This window comes from Felis catus, chromosome A2 (genome assembly GCF_018350175.1).
Source record: "Felis catus isolate Fca126 chromosome A2, F.catus_Fca126_mat1.0, whole genome shotgun sequence".
Taxonomy (NCBI): Eukaryota; Metazoa; Chordata; class Mammalia; order Carnivora; family Felidae; genus Felis; species Felis catus.
The window spans coordinates 167187938-167203899 of NC_058369.1; the positions used below are offsets into that span (position 1 = coordinate 167187938).

At 43.5% G+C, this 15962-nt stretch overlaps 1 long non-coding RNA gene across 1 annotated transcript; it reads left to right on the forward strand.

Annotated features, from left to right (window-relative positions):
- Window positions 1–4695: 4695 nt before the first annotated feature.
- LOC102900227 lies at window positions 4696–15694 on the forward strand. The gene is made up of 2 exons (XR_002740677.2): window positions 4696–4832; window positions 14646–15694. It is a non-coding gene; the product is annotated as an uncharacterized LOC102900227 (long non-coding RNA).
- Window positions 15695–15962: the final 268 nt, after the last annotated feature.

Consider the following 15962-nt stretch of genomic DNA (forward strand, 5'->3'; position numbering starts at 1 on the left):
GCCGAGGACCGCCGAGGACTGCCGAGGACCAGCGTCCGCCCGCTGTGTGGGGCTGCCAGCGAGGGCCCGCGGCCAGAGCAGGGCTCAGGGAGACGCGTGCAGGTGCCAGCAGGCGAAGCCAGAGCGGGAAAGGCGGCGGGACGCCGCGGGGCATGGGCGGAGCACCTGGCGGCTTCCCGCCGAGATGGCCAAGAAGAGGAAAGGGGGAAGGTATTCTTGCAGCCATATTAAAAGCGGAAAAGCAAAACCCCATCTGGGACACTCCTCAGCGGCACACACGACGGCAAGAACAACAGAACCTAGTAACCGGACAACCGGCATCGTGGGGCGGGCAGAGAAGCCAGGGTGTCCTTCCCCGGCCAGCTGGGGTCTCGAGGCGGAACAGGCTGTGTAGACGCGGGCCTCGCCTGGGAGGGGCTGACAGGTGATGCGGTTTCCAGCCCAAATTCCGGAGTGGAAGAGGCACACAGAGGGAAACGCCAGGGCGGGGAAGGAAGCAGGTATCCAGGAGGGACCGGGCATCCCGTCCCCACCCCCCCCCCCCCCGGGTCCACAGTGCCATCTCGGCAGGCGCTCACCTGCTCTCCACCTGCACTTTCCTCCCCCCGATCCAGGAAGTGGGCCAAGTGATGCAGACACACAACAGTATCAACAGCGGGACTTCAAATATCCTACATCATGGACGCCAACCCTCCGACTGCAGGAAGAGCGAGGCCTCTTTTCTTAATTTCTTGCTAATCTCTTCATGCTCTTTTCTGCCAACTCACGGCGGCGCTGACTTTTTGATAGGCTTTTCACTTCTGATCCAGTAGTGCCTTGTAAGTCGTTTCCCACGATGATCTGACGGCTGTGACACGTGACACAGAGTTTGCCTGAACACGCAAAACCAGACAGACAAAATCGCATGCAAACTGCGTCGCGTCCGCTAGAGCGACGTCTGGGCCGCCCTGCGCGGAGACACGATCTTGGGACACAGAGCATCCGGGAGGGTGACCCAGCCTGTGCCGTGTGGGTCTAACTCGGAGCTCGCCTGGAGCTCCCGCCACTGGCGCCCCGCGGTGAACTGTTCGGTGAGCGCTCAGGCGGTGTCCCGACAGGAATATAGGATGACAAGTGATACCAGAAAAGCTGAACATAGAAACTTGTGATGGGTATCTTGGCAGCAGCGTGGACTCCATAATGCCTCTAAAATCCAATCGCAAATTTGTAAATCAAATCAAAAGTATGTGAAATGAGCCCAGGCGGGGAGATAAGTGGGGCTGAAATAAAAGGAGGGTAACATATTGCATTGTGATGCTGAATTTAAAAATGAGAGACCGTCTTGGAGGGAACTAATCACTTTTTCGCAGAGCAGTTTCCTTCCAATGAAAGTTCCTATGCGGACTATCAAGTGTTACTTGAAATAGTTTCTGCCTCATGTTACCTTTATTCTGATCTTTCTAAAACCTGCCATGAAGTTGGGTTCAACCCTTACTTCTCTAGCACAAGGTCAGCGCAGGTAACGATCGTGCAACCGGAGCCTGTGGTCAGGTCCAGCGCAATAGAACACGGACTCCCTCCCCAGGCTCGCCCCCGTCCCTTTCCTATCCCAGCCTGGAAGGGGATGGGCCAGAAACCACACACACCTCCCCACCCCTCCCCCCAGCTGTGGACTGCTCGTGGCTGCATATGTGAATGGACACCAGTGTCATAGGCGTGCACAACTAAGGAGAATTGATTTCACAGACATCCATGGACAGAAAGTGATTCAGGTGATGTGTCTTAAAGGGGGCACCTGCCACGTCCGCCTCTCCCACTCTCCCTGCCCCGGAGGTCTGCACAGGCCCCAGGCTTCGTGAAGGTGCTGGAAAGCAGGCAGGTGCGGATATGGTGGGACGGACCCGGCAGCACAGGGCGCGCTCTCCCCACGCCTTCGCCCGCGCCCGCGCACACACACACACACACACACACACACACACACACAGGGACACAGAGGCTCCCTCCGGATGGCGAGCCTGCAAGCTGAATATTACTTTGGCTTCAGCCTGGGACCTGTAAGTGAACAGAACTATTTTTAAAAACACACATCTGAAGCACGAGTGGGTCTAGCCTACGGGCAGACTTCCAAGGCTCAGCCACCTCGTGGAACAGAAGTGGCTTGTACCTTCACACTGTGCTCCAGACTCCGACCTCGACGTCCTGCCCTGGGGTCCAGGTCTCCCTGGGCTGAAAGGTGTTTTCCAGAGTGCATGCACTCTGTGCTCCTGGAAGCAAAATCTCAGGGTAAATAGGAAGCACAAGCCAAACAGCACAAGAGCCCAAATCCGCACAACCGGGCGGTGGGGGCGGGGGGGGGGGAGGCCCTTTCCTTTGCAGGAGCTGACAAGGGTCTTGGTGGCTACTCCTCATCTGAGACACAGGACGTGTCAGGCAACCGTGCACGAGGGCACGTCTTCTCTTCTGTGTTGGCACCACTTTTACTGGGCTCTGCGTCTCGTAACCGCTGCTTGGGGCAACTGTCGTCTTACTCTTTTTGCCCAGCCAGTGCGAGCAAGCTCTTTCTTTCATGGGTACGGAAGGTGATCGCGTTCACAAACACAGTATTTTTTACCAGAAGTATCGTATGTGCTTGTCTTGTTCTCCGACCGAATCAAAAGATGCTGCAGGCCACGGGCCTTTATCTATGCCTTGCACCCTGTCATGCCAGCATCATGCTAGGCACCCAGCAGGAGCCCAATGAGTATTTGTTGATTAATGGAACTTGAACCATGAAAGACAGCCCTCTTTGGGGAGTTCCATCCCTTAAGTGGGCCAATTAGCTTGTCTGCTCCCCATCACCACTGATGGGATATTGTGAATTACCCACGTCTACAATCAGCAGAGTCAGGTACTCATCATTGTGAATAGCTTTCCACTCATTCAGGCTACCAAAAATAGCTGTACTGTAAACTCTCATTATGCAGGATGATGTTAAGATGGGGTGTTCTAATTAATTAAACATTCGGGTCAGTAAAAAAGAACATATATATGCAGAAGCCCAGCTTTTACAAAATGAGAATATAATAATACATACTTAGCGCTAAAAATCGTACCAAACACGAGGGAGCTGGGTCACTCGAGAATGATGGAGAGCCTCATCTTAGACCTTGTGCCGTGCACGCAGGGCGTCAGTTTGGAGAGAAAATCTGTAGCCCCATAAATACAGAGCATTTAAAAGGGAGGATTAAATCTTCCCTGACTCCCAATCTATCCATAGAGCTCCAGTCTAATGTTCTAGGACTAGCACTATTTTTTGGCACTGAGACTTACTGCCTGACGTGAACTCCCTGGCTGTTTTAATTCTGGACAAAGGGTGATCAAAGAATACTGTTTCTAGGTTTTAAAATGAATGAGAAGAAAGTTTGGGAGAAAATTTCCGGGGAGCTTGAATGTGAGGAATTTCCTCACTCCCCAGAATTTTGTCTCTCTTTACAGGAATTAATCAGTCAATATTCTCTCTTTAAAATTCTATTTTGGGCACACACATTAGCAGCCATTTCAGCAGGAATTCAAGTGGCTAAAATTAAATTTTGGCATGTTTATACAGCCTTTATTCAACTTTACATTTATTCATTCAAAGATTATCTAACAAACAAAAGACGAATGTATCAACTATTGTTTCTGGTTTTTTAGCTTGGGAAACGTAGGTTTCTTTGTGCACGTGCACGCAGAGGCATTTGAATAACAAAATGCTCTTAAACGAATAAAAGGACACGAAACATTGCATGGTTCAGTAGATCTGCGGTTTGCACCTCTGGTCGCACATTACGATGACCCAGGAGTCCTTTAAAAAGCCACGCCCAGGCCGTGCCTGAGATTTGTTTTTGTTTAAATGTTCTGGGGCGGGGGCCCAGGCAGACACACTTTCAAAATCTGGGGAGCCTCTAACCCAGTTGGGTTAAAAGCTGACAGAAACACCGAGCTTCTTAATTAAATACGTATTAAAATGAGAAAGAGTTGGGGCGCCTGGGTGGCTCCGTTGACTGAGTATCTGACTTCGGCTCAGGTCATGATCTCACGGTTCGTGGGTTCGAGCCCCGCGTCAGGCTCTGTGCTGATAGTTCGGAGCCTGGAGCCTGCTTCGGATTCTGTGTCTCCCTCTCTCTCTGCCCCTCCCCTGCTCACACTCTGTCTCTTTGTCTCTCAAAATGAATATAAACGTTAAAAAAAAATTTTTTTTTTAAAGAGAGAAAGATTTGTCTTCTCTAAACGGGAGAGGAAATTGACATTTCTGTGGGCAAGGATGACTGGATCTCGTGGAGGAATATTTGAGGAGGTGTGTCCCACGTAGCTCGAGAGGCACTGAATGAACCCTGAGATTCTGCATCATTCTCCCATCTCAGCCTCCCTTACGCTGATGCTCCAGATAGAATTCCAAAACCTTAAAGAAAAACAAATGAACAAACTCCTCTCATCCTTCTACTAATTTCGAAGCGGCCAGATTCCTCATCAAAAGTACTGAACGCACAAGTATCCCATAATTGGCTCCCACGTACTTACGCTGTGCACACAGGTCTGTGAACCAGATAACATCTTGGGTGCGTGTCTGCGAGGAGTGGCGCTAAACGCTTCCGTATCACGACATCAAAGCCGTTCAGAGATGAAAGGGCATCTGAATATTTGCATCATAAACAAGCTTTACATACTAGATATTCCAAGAATCTTTCATTTTAACAGGTGGAGAAATGAGGACAGGAGCACCTCCGTAAAGCACAGAGCCTCACTTGTGGTTGCTGACTCAGTTGGTGTGGCTTTGATAGAACCACTGCAATTAAGCGCCGTGATGAGCAAGGACTTGTTCGGCTCTTCATAAGGTACACGGTGTTTACCGATCCCCGGTTTACGCGATAAATCTATCGTCCTTGGGGCACAGCTGCAAATACATGTTTACAGGGACGATTCTCAGTCCGGGGAACCAGTTTCAAAAATGTTATGTCCTTTTCTGAGGTTCTGTAACTTAAAAGGGGCAGCTGGGTACGTTTCAACCTGCTTCATGCACGGGAAGAGGTGGGTTGCCGGTCCCTGGTCGTATCCCTCAGGACTGCTTGGTCTGTGAGCCAGGACAAGGGGCACCCAGATGCACACCTGCCCTTCAGGCTTCCGGCTGCGTGGCGGTGCGTGTGGATCCGCACTCTTGACCATGGTGGTGAGATGCCTTGGTCGGGGAGCAGGGCTGCCCTGTCTGGGTGCCACACGCCTATTCTCCACTCGTGTGAGGCAAGGCAGGGGGACAATCAAGAATGACGTAGGAGTGCGCTAGGCGTCTTTTAACTGTACCCAGAATCTTTGAAAGAGTCCCACTCACGCTTGCTGGATTAGAGAAACACCTCTCTGAGATGGCTTTCGAAACAAGGACAGTCATTTCTTCGATATTATCATCTACTTTACACACAGCAGACTTACACACGAAATATTTCAGGGGGCCTGGGTGGCTCAGCTGGTTAAGCGTCCGACTTCGGCTCAGGTCATGATCTTGTGGTCCGTGAGCTCGAGCCCCGCGTCAGGCTCTGTGCTGACAGCTCAGAGCCTGGAGCCTGCTTCGGATTCTGTGTCTCCCTCTCTCTCTGACCCTCCCCCGTTCATGCTTTGTCTCTGTCTCAAAAATAAATAAATGTTAAAAAAAATTACAAAATATTTCACGAAAATGCCTCTCCACTTAAAATAACGTTATCTAGGGGCGCCAGGGTGGCTCAGTCAGTTAAGCGTCCAACTCTTGATTTCAGCTCAGGTCATGATCTCATGGCTTGTGAGTTCAGGCCCCACATCAGGCTCCATGCTGACAGTGGGGAGCCTGCTTGGGATTCTCTCTCTCCCTCTCTCTGCCCCTCCCCCACTCACTCTCTCTGTCTCTTTCTCAAAAATAAATGTTAAAAAACTAAAATAAAGGGGGCACCTGGGTAGCTCAGTCAGTTAAGCAACTGACTTCGGCTCAGATCATGATCTCAGGGTTCTTGAGTTCAAGACCCCCATCGGGCTCTGTGCAGACAGCTCAGAGTCTAGACCCTGCTTCAGATTCTGTGTCTCCCCCTCTCTCTGCCCCTTGCCCATTCACTCTCTCTTTCTCTCTCAAAAATAAATATTTAAAAAATTAAAATTAAATTAAAATAAAATAATATTATCTAACATGGCAACTACCATTTGTTTTAGAGATATGTTTGGAGCACCAGGAACTTGGAAATATTTAAATAAATCAGTTATGTAATGACACTGAAGAGAGACATTTCATGTTGGCATCATTAAAGATATTATTATTTCATTAAATGCATGAAAGAAATACCAAAATGCATTGTTTCGTGGGCCACCCTTCACCCCTGAAAAAGCAGCAGGTGCTGGCTGGGAGCGGACTCAGCTAAAGACAACCTCATTAGACGGAACTGACCTACTTCCTGGCATGCCGCTTCCATCCGCTAACATTCACGGGGCTTTTATTTGGGTGGCTTTGGGGTGATTGCCATTTGCTAACATAAATATAAGAAGATATCCACACTCTCAGAACCCGGGATATTCTGCTGGGAAAAGTGAGACTCAGCGATCAGATCAACCGTAAATGAGACTGCGTTCTGATGAGCGCTGAGCGCAGTATGACAGGAATGTGCCAGATGTTGACGGAATCCTGCGGAAGTTAGACTAGCTGCAGCAAGGCCGACACTGGGACGTGACCCTCACTGCTCTGCTCCGGACGATCTGCCCTTCCTCCTGGACAATGACACAAAGGACCCTGGTGCTATGGTCAGAGCAGGGTGGGTGAGGGCCACAGATTAACATAACTCAACATGTTATGCCAGCCTCCTCCATTTTAATCTCTCTGGGGTAAAGGCACGACATTTCTAAGACGTCTCAGGTTTCTGTGACCCGACAGCAACAAGAATGAAAGGGTCCTGGTACCACTGGGGGTTCTCTGGACCGCTGACGGCTGGGCTGGAAGCAGCTACGAAATCCCCATTCAAACCCGTCTTCTTCATCCCAAGCCTCTGGCCACACACTGACCTACCCAGCCGTTCTGCATCCCTTCAGCAGGACCCAGGACGACGACCCTTTCTACCCCCTGCAGACCACGGGAAAGCCAGGGGAATGGCCACAGGCCCACGCACCCCCACCGGCCAGCCCCACACTGTGCTGTGGTGCCACCTTGGCTCTCCACCAAGACAAATGCAGAGCCCCTCCCAGAGCTCGGTGGGAGGGGCGCGGTGAATGCCCCTTACTCTCCCTCCACACAGTGCTCTCTGGAACCTTGCCTCTGTTGGGGCAAGAGAGGGGATAAGGTTTTCTGTCCACTCTGTCGCCCCTCTTCTGCTCCCTCCTGTCTACAGCCCACTGAGTCAGAAGCAGTCAGCTCCTCACGTCCTGTGCGCTATGCCTTGGGCTTCCCCCACCTGGCACATGAGGTCTGCTCCATGGACCTACACTCAGTGGCCTAATGGGGATAAAGGACCTCAGAAAAGATTCTCCCTTGACAAAGCCTGGAATTCATGATTATTCTGTCCTCGTAAAGAGCCTATTTGGGATATCAACAGATGAAAATCAATGTCCTTTTATTTCTACCTCTGTAACAACGTCAGGCATCTGCGAAGGGGTATCTCTGGGGAAGGGGGTTGACGGGGAGTGGCGGTGGACAGGAGCAGCAAGGGGAGCTGCATGTTAAGGTGCGTTTTAGAGCACCGCCATAGTTTAGCCGTATCTATTAGCTCTTTCACCAGATGGCCAGGGACGCCTTCCTGGAGGCAGCGGAATCCGAACCTGGCGACTGGGGATGAGCAGAACACGGGTGAAATGTTGGGTTGCAGAGGCAGGGTGCACACAAACTCAAGCAAAAGCCCAGAAAGTTATCATGAAAAGTGTAAACCGCCTAAACACTTCCGAAAACCGGGATTTGTGCAGATACAGAATTCCCTGAAGCCTGTCCGAGTTTGGTATATATGCAGACCTATCACCTTCACTTTCTAGCCAGTAAAAATCTGCTTTTGCAAATGGTTGCCATGAGGCTCTGCAAGGTCCCCAGTTGTCATAGAGACCTCCAGCAGTGACTCCGGGAAACAGAAAGTGCGTTTACTGAATCAAAGGGTAAGCGTGCGTTTAATTTCATAAGCAGCTGCAGGACATTTTCCAGAGCGGCCGCAGCACATTACAGATCCACCAGAAATGTGCTCGAGTCCCCGCCACTCCTCTTCTGTTAAATTTTGGTCATTCTAATGGACACGGAGTGGTGGGCCAATGTGATTTTAGTTGCATGTTCTTGATGGCTGTGATGCTGAGCGCTTCTTCTGTGCTCCCTCAGCCATGTGCGCACCTGCCTGGGCAAAGTGACTGTTCAGGTCTTTCACCCATTTTTTAAAATTTTTTTAATGTTTACTTATTTTTGAGAGAGAGAGAGAGAGAGAGAGAGAGAGAGAGAGAGAGAGAGAGAGAGAGAGAATGCAAGCAGGGAGGGGCAGAGAGAAAGGGAGACACAAAATCCAAAGCAGGCTCCAGGCTCCAAGATGTCAGCACACAGCCCAATGCGGAGCTTGAACTCACAGACCGCGAGATCATGACCTGAGCGGCAGTTAGATGCTTAAGTGACTGAGACACCCAGGAGCCCCATCACCCATTTTTAAAAATAAGTTGTTTCTTTTTTATTATGGAGTCTAGAAATTGCATCCTTGATACAAATCCTTTGTCAACTTTACGTCTTGAAAATATTTTCTCCTAGTCTAGCTTTGCCTATTTTCTTTCCTTAAATGTGTTTTTCGTGAAGAGAAAAGGTTGTTTCGTCTTGTCTAATCAAATTTTTCTCTTATGAATATTATATTTTATGTGTCCTGTCAAAGAAACGTTTGCCTGCCTCCTATATCATAGAGATATTCTGCAATGTTCCCTTTTCAACACTTGCTAGCTTTAGTTTTTACTTTTGCATCTATGATCCATCTTGAATTAATTTTTGTTTATATTATGAGGTTGGCCAAGTTTCTTTCTTTTCTTTTCCTGTATGGGCACCAAGTTTTTCCAGTAATATCTGTTGAAAAAACTTACTTTTCTCATTGAACTTCTTAGTTGCCTTGGTTAAAAACCACCTGACCATATGTGTGGGCTCTAGAATCTCTATTTTATTGTTCTAACTACATCTTCTTACACTAACACACAGCTTGATTGCTGTACTTCCTAATAAGTCTTGACATCAACTGTACTTTGGCTAGTCTATATTCTAGTCTATATTCCTTGTGCTTCCATATCAGTGTTAGGATCAACTAATTTTTAAAATTCTGAGATTACGACTGGCATTGCGTTGAAAACAGATCAAATTAGAGATGACAGTTTAACAATACTGAGCCTTGCAACCATGCATGAATGTGATGGATGTATCTTCATTTATTTAGGCATCTCTATTTTCTCTCAGCAAAGTTTAGTGGTTTGCAGCGTATATATGTCGCATGTCTTTTGCTAACTTCATTTCTAGGCATTTTATGCTCTTTTGACACTATTATACCTGATTGTTTTATTTTCTTTTCCAGTTGTTTGCTGCTAGTATATAGCAATTCAATTGTGGTTTTGAATATTGACCCTTTTATCCCAAGACTTTGTTAAATGCACACATGTGTCCTAATAAGCTGTTGTTATTGTCAATAATTTAGAATTTTCTGTGTAAACAGCCAGGTTGTACATGAACAGGACACTTTTACTTCTTCACTGATAATCCATATGCTTTTTATTTCTTTTTCTCATCCCCCTATGCTGGGAGGACCACCAGTACAATGTTGAATGGAAGTGATGAGAGCTTAAGTTGTTCCCAGTCTTATAGGGAAAGCATCCAGTCTTTCAACATTAAGTATTATGTTACATGAAGGTTTTTGTAGCTGCCTTTTATCAGATTGAGGAAGTTCCATTACTAGTTTCCTGAGAGTTTTTATCTTGAATACGTTTTAGTTTTTTATCAAATGCTTTTTCTGCATCTATTGAGATAAATACATCATTTTTTCTTTATTTGACAATGGATTTCCAAACACTAAACCAACTGTACACTCATAGGATAAAGCTCATTTGGTCATGATGTATCCTTTTTTTTTTTTTTAATTTTTTTAATGTTTTTATTTATTTTTGAGACAGAGAGAGACAGAGCATGAGCAGGGGAGGGGCAGAGAGAGAGGGAGACACAGAATCCGAAGCAGGCTCCAGGCTCTGAGCTGTCAGCACAGAGCCCGATGCGGGGCTCCAACTCACGGACTGTGAGATCATGACCTGAGCCGAAGTCGGACCCTCAACCGACTGAGCCACCCAGGCACCCCCATGATGTATCCTTTTAAAGTATTGTTGGATTCAGTGTTCTAACATCTTGTTAAAGATTTCAACACCCTTGTTCCTAAGAGGTAGTAGTCCATAATTTTCTGTGATCCTTTTGTCAGGTTTTGTGTCACAATCATGATACTCTCATAAAATTAGTTGAAAATTTTCTTTCTCTATTTTCTAAAAGAATACTGTAGAATTGGTGATATTTCTTCCTCAGGTGTTTGAAAGAATTCACCAGTGAAACCATCTGGGCCTAGAGTTCTCTTTGCAGGAAATTATTCTGGTAGAGAGTTTAAGGTCTTTCCTAGATATAAACCTAGTCAGAGATTTTCTTTTATCTTATGTCATTTTTGATAAGTTGTATTTTTAGTTTTCAGTATTATTTCAGCTTTTCAGTATTATTCAGTATTCAAAATTATTCAGTATTAAATTTATTGGCACAAAGTTGTTTATATTTCCTCATTACACTTTTATTGCCTGTAGCATCTATAATGATCTCCCCCTCTTTCATCACTGATATTATTAATTTATGTTTTCTTTTTCTGAACTGTTATTGGCAGGGATTTATTAATTTTATTAATATTTTCAAAAGGCCTCGTTGGGGAGTGTCGTGTCCTCCATTGTTTTTGTCCCTTCCTGTTTCATTTATTTCTCCTCCTACCTGAGTCATTTTCTTCCTTACAGTTACTGTGGTTTCACGTGCTCATTTTTTCTCTAGTGTCTCAAGGGGGGAAATTAGATCATTGATTTAAATCACTTCCTTTCTAAAATAAACATTTTGGAGTTGTAAATTTCCCTCTAAGCACAGCTTCAACTATGTTCCATAAAATTTTATATGCAGTATTTTCATTTCGTTCCGTTTGAATTATTTCTCTTTTCCACTGTGATTTCTTCATTGACATTTCAGGTTTTGAAGTTCATCATTTAACATAAATATTTGTGTTTTTCTAGAGCTTTTATTGTTATTGATTTCAAATGCAATTCCATTGTGGCCATAAGACAGATTCTGTAATATTTCAATCTCTTGAACTTAACCATTGTTTTATGGCTCAGCATGTGAATTACTATGATACGCTTTCCATATCTGCTTGAAAATAGCATGGATTCTGCACTGTTGAGTGGAGTTTCCATAAATGTCAATTAAGTCATTTAGATCCTATAATTTAGATTTATAATTTAAATGTATAGATTTATAAATGTATCGATTTTAATCATTTATTATTTGGATCCTATATCTTTACTGACATTTTGTCTAGTTGATTTTACAGATTATTGAGAACAGAGTTTTACTGACACTGCATTTATCTCTCTTCTCTAATTTTTTGGTGCATGAATTTTGAGTCTCTTGTTTCTAGCTTTGTATACATTTTAATTACTATGTGTTGCTGATGTAGCCTTTTATTATTATAAAATGTCCTTCTTTACTTTTAGTAACATGCTTCGTTTCAAAGTCTAGTTTTTCCTAGTATTACTGGAGCTACTCCAATTTTTAATGATTACTGTTTGAGATTTATCTATCTACCTATCCATATATAAAGTATATCTCTTAAGACAACATATAGTTGACCTTGCTTTTTTTTATAAGCCTGACAATCTATGCCTTTTAATTGGTGTTTTAGTCATTTATACTTCTACCAATTATTAATATAGTTTAATTCAGGTCTACAATTTTACTATTTGTTTTCTCTCTGTCTTATCTGTTTTTGCTTTCTCAGTTTCTCCTTTTTGATTTCTTTTAAGTTAATCAAATTTTTTGGCATTCTATTTTAATCCCTGTATTGGCTTTTTGGCTACATTCTTTACATTTTTTTAGTGGTTGCTCTAGAGATTACAATGTACATCTATAATTTATTAGAGGTTTATTTATATTTAATATTGTACAATACTATATTACTAAAATACTGTCATCCCCCATGTGCTATTCCTTTCATAGATATTATAGGTACACACATGATAGAATAGTTTTGTGACTTGTACTTTAAAAAATTCTTTTGTCTTCTTTAAAAGTTGAAAGAAGAGGGGCACCTGAGTGGCTCAGTCAGTTAAACATCTGACTTAAGCTCAGGTCATGATCTCACGTTTCATGGGTTTGTGTCTTTCTCTCTCTGCCCCTCCCCTGCTCATGCTCTGTCTCTCTCTGTCTCTCAAAAACAAGTGTTAAAAAAATTTTTTTTTAATTGAGAGAAGAAAACTATCAATATAGTGTTTACCCACACATTTACCATTTCTAGTGATGTTCACAAAATCTTCTGGATCCAATACCCACCTGTTACTTCTCTTAAATCTGAAGAACTTCTTTGGCATTTATTAGATGTGAGTAAAAGCTCCATATGAATTACCCTAGTGCTTGTTTATCTAAAATGCCTTTCACATTCATTTTAAATATTGTGTTAATATGTTTTATTTAACTCAACATATCTAAAATACCATTTTAACATGCATTTAATGTGGGGTGCCTGGGTGGCCCGGTAGATTGAGCGCCTGACTTCAGCTCAAGTCATGATCTCACAGTTTGTGAGTTTGAGTCCCTCATCAGGCTCTGTGCTGACAGCTCAGAGCCTGGAGCATGCTTCGGATTCTGTTTTCCTCTCTCTTTGTCCCTCCCCTGCTCATGCTCTGTCTTTCTCTCTCAAAAACAAATATTTAAAAACTTGGAAAAGAAAAAACTTTTTTTAAAAAACAGGCATTAGATGTAATAAAATTATTATTGAGATAGTTTACCTTTTTTTATTCACACTAAATCTTTCAAATTTGGTGTGTATTTTACACTTACATCTCCATTCAAACTAGTCATATTTAAGCGCTCAACAGCTTTCACCAACGGCTACTGAATTAGACAGCACAGTCCTGGAATGTCTTTTTGCCTTCAATGTTGAAGACTAGCTTCATGGATATAGAATTCTAGGCTGATACTTTCTTCCTGCATCACTTTAAAAATGTCATTCCATTGTCTTCTGGTCTCTATTGTTTCTGGTAAAAAATCTGCTGTCAATTGTCTGATCCTTTGCCTTATAGAACATGCCATTTTTCTCTAACTGCTTTTTAATATTTTATATTATTATTTCAGTAACTTGACTACCATATACCTAGGTGTGTTTTTCTTTCCCTACTCAGGATCTTTGAGCTTCTTGGATTTGTAACTTCGTATCTTTAATCCAATTTGAGACACTATTAACCATGATTTCTTCAACTAATGTTCTTCTGTTCCATTATTTTTCTCATCTCTGTTTTGGGACTCTAATTACACATACATTGGACTAATTGATATTTCTCCACAGGTTTTGGAGGCCCTGTTCATTTTCTTCAATGCTTTTTTGTTCTTCAGAATTGATCACCTCTATTGATCTATGTTCAAGTTCACTGATTCTTCTGCCACCTTCATTCTTTTGTTAAGTCGATTCTGTGAAGTTTTAATTTCCCTTATTGAACATTTAAGTCCATGACTTTTATGTACAGTTCTTTGCCGAAGTTGCCACGTATTCATTTATTGTGCATCTGTTTTCCTTCAAGTTCTAGTACACCTTTATTAGGTGCGTTAAAGTATAGATCTGCTCCTTGCAACATGTGATTCATTGAGAGTTGATTAGTTGCTGCTGCTTCTTTTTTCTTGATTATGAGTCACATTTTCTTGTTTCTTCGTGTATCTGGCTTTTGTATTACTATTAAATACAAGTCATTATGAGTAAAACACTGTAGTCTCGAAATTCTTTCATACTGATCTAGAGGATGACTTTTATTTTAGAAAGTAGTTAATTCAGCCGGCTCAGACTCCTTGCTCTGCAGTACGTAACAGCTAGAATCTCTGTTTAAGTACATGGGCTTTCAGATGCTGCTTTTTCACCAGATTTTCTGGGAACTCCCACACACAAACATACTTTAGCAGTCAGCCCATTATTTGGGAGGATTTTATATGCAGATTTGGGGCACTGTCTCTTTCAGGATTTTCCCTCTAACTTTCTAGATGACCTATCAGCTCCAAATTCTCTAACACCTCAGTCCAGAAACACTACAAGGTTTCTCCTGGGCAAAGCCACAGGAGTGGTACTATGGAGTAGCTTAGGCAAAAAAGATGTGAACTCAAAATTTTTACCAAGTCAAGTGCCTGTATTTAAAAGGTAGCCTCCCCTCCAGTTATGCCTATTATCAGTGACACTCCTTTGCCCCTTGCTACACACATAGATGTTGTTCAGATTCTTTGATTATCTATGGGATAGTTGATCTGACGAATCTATTCTGCCATTACTACAAATTTCAACTTCCACATAGTGGATTTTGAGTCTATTCTTATAATAACTCAATAGTTCTTACTATCAAGCTCTAACCTGAACCAGCATGAGATGTTTCTCTTCCTTTCCTTTTTCCAGCAGGAGGTTTTACAGTACCTTGAGGAATTCCAGTGGACCAGATCATGTCAGGACCCCCGGTGGAGACTTTCTCTCAGATGCTGAAGCCAAGCCAAGCAGAGCAGTGCAACAAGTATTGGGGCATTTCTAAAAATCTGCCACCGCCTCCCCACAACCACCTCCAGGGACGATATTTTGAAGCTCATGTTAATTGTATCCCTTAAAATTCATTTGGGGGGAAAATACCTGATAAACTGGGAATCTTCAGGAAATCTATTCCTGAAACAAAATGTCCCTTTCTTTCTCCCTTTCCTTACCTGGTCTAGAACTAGTCAGCCCCTTTTTACTGCACTATTCTACTACAAATATTGTAACCTGGCTTCATTTGGCTACAGCCCAAGCCTGGGAAGAAGCTGACCATGTTCACAGCCTAGCTAATCATGCCAGTGTGTCCAAGCTTTATGAGTGTCTGTCTGTCTTTTTTTCTCTATAGGTCAATATAAATTTAGAATGAGAGAAAAATACTTAATTTTAATTCTGATATTTAAAAGAACCCAGCTATCACTGCTGTGTATCTTGATGAAAATAATATGGTAATCATTTCTCAAGATACAGAAGGAAAAGAAACACTCACAATGAAATACCACTATACCCCACCAGCTTGACAATACTAAGTGTTGGTGAAAAGTGGAGCATTTGTAATTTCCATCAAATGAATGTCATTTCATTTGTAATTTTCATCATTTCTGTGACACCAAGATACAGAAAGAGGGACTGATGGGTCGGGCTGGCCTGTTATTCAGACCAACCTAGAGGCGTTAGAAACATGAGGGCAGGAGGTGTGTTTGACATCACAGGTGGGTGTGAAAACTGTCACATCACTTAGGAAAATATGTGACATCCACTGGCAGTGATGAAAATTACACTCCTCATCTCCCCAACACTGAACACTGTCAATCCCGTCAACCTGTAATGCTGAATATGGACATGCTCTTCAGTCAGGCAGTTTCACTCTTTGTTTACTCCCCAAACAATCCCATGCAGATGTACAATAAGACCTATGTCAAAGAACATTCTTTGCACTGTTCTTATGCAATGGCCAAAACTTGAAAACAACATATGGTGATCAATGAGGGAATGGATAAACACATTTTGGTCCGTCCATACAAGGGAAAACGATACGCAAGCAAAAATTTAACCATATGAAATAAAAAACAAACTATAGTGACGTGGAACAATATGGATGAACTTTACTGACATAACGCTGGGCAGGAGACGTAGATACAAAAGAATAGAGACTATGTGAATGAGTTAATATAAAGTCCCAAACAGACCCTTTTA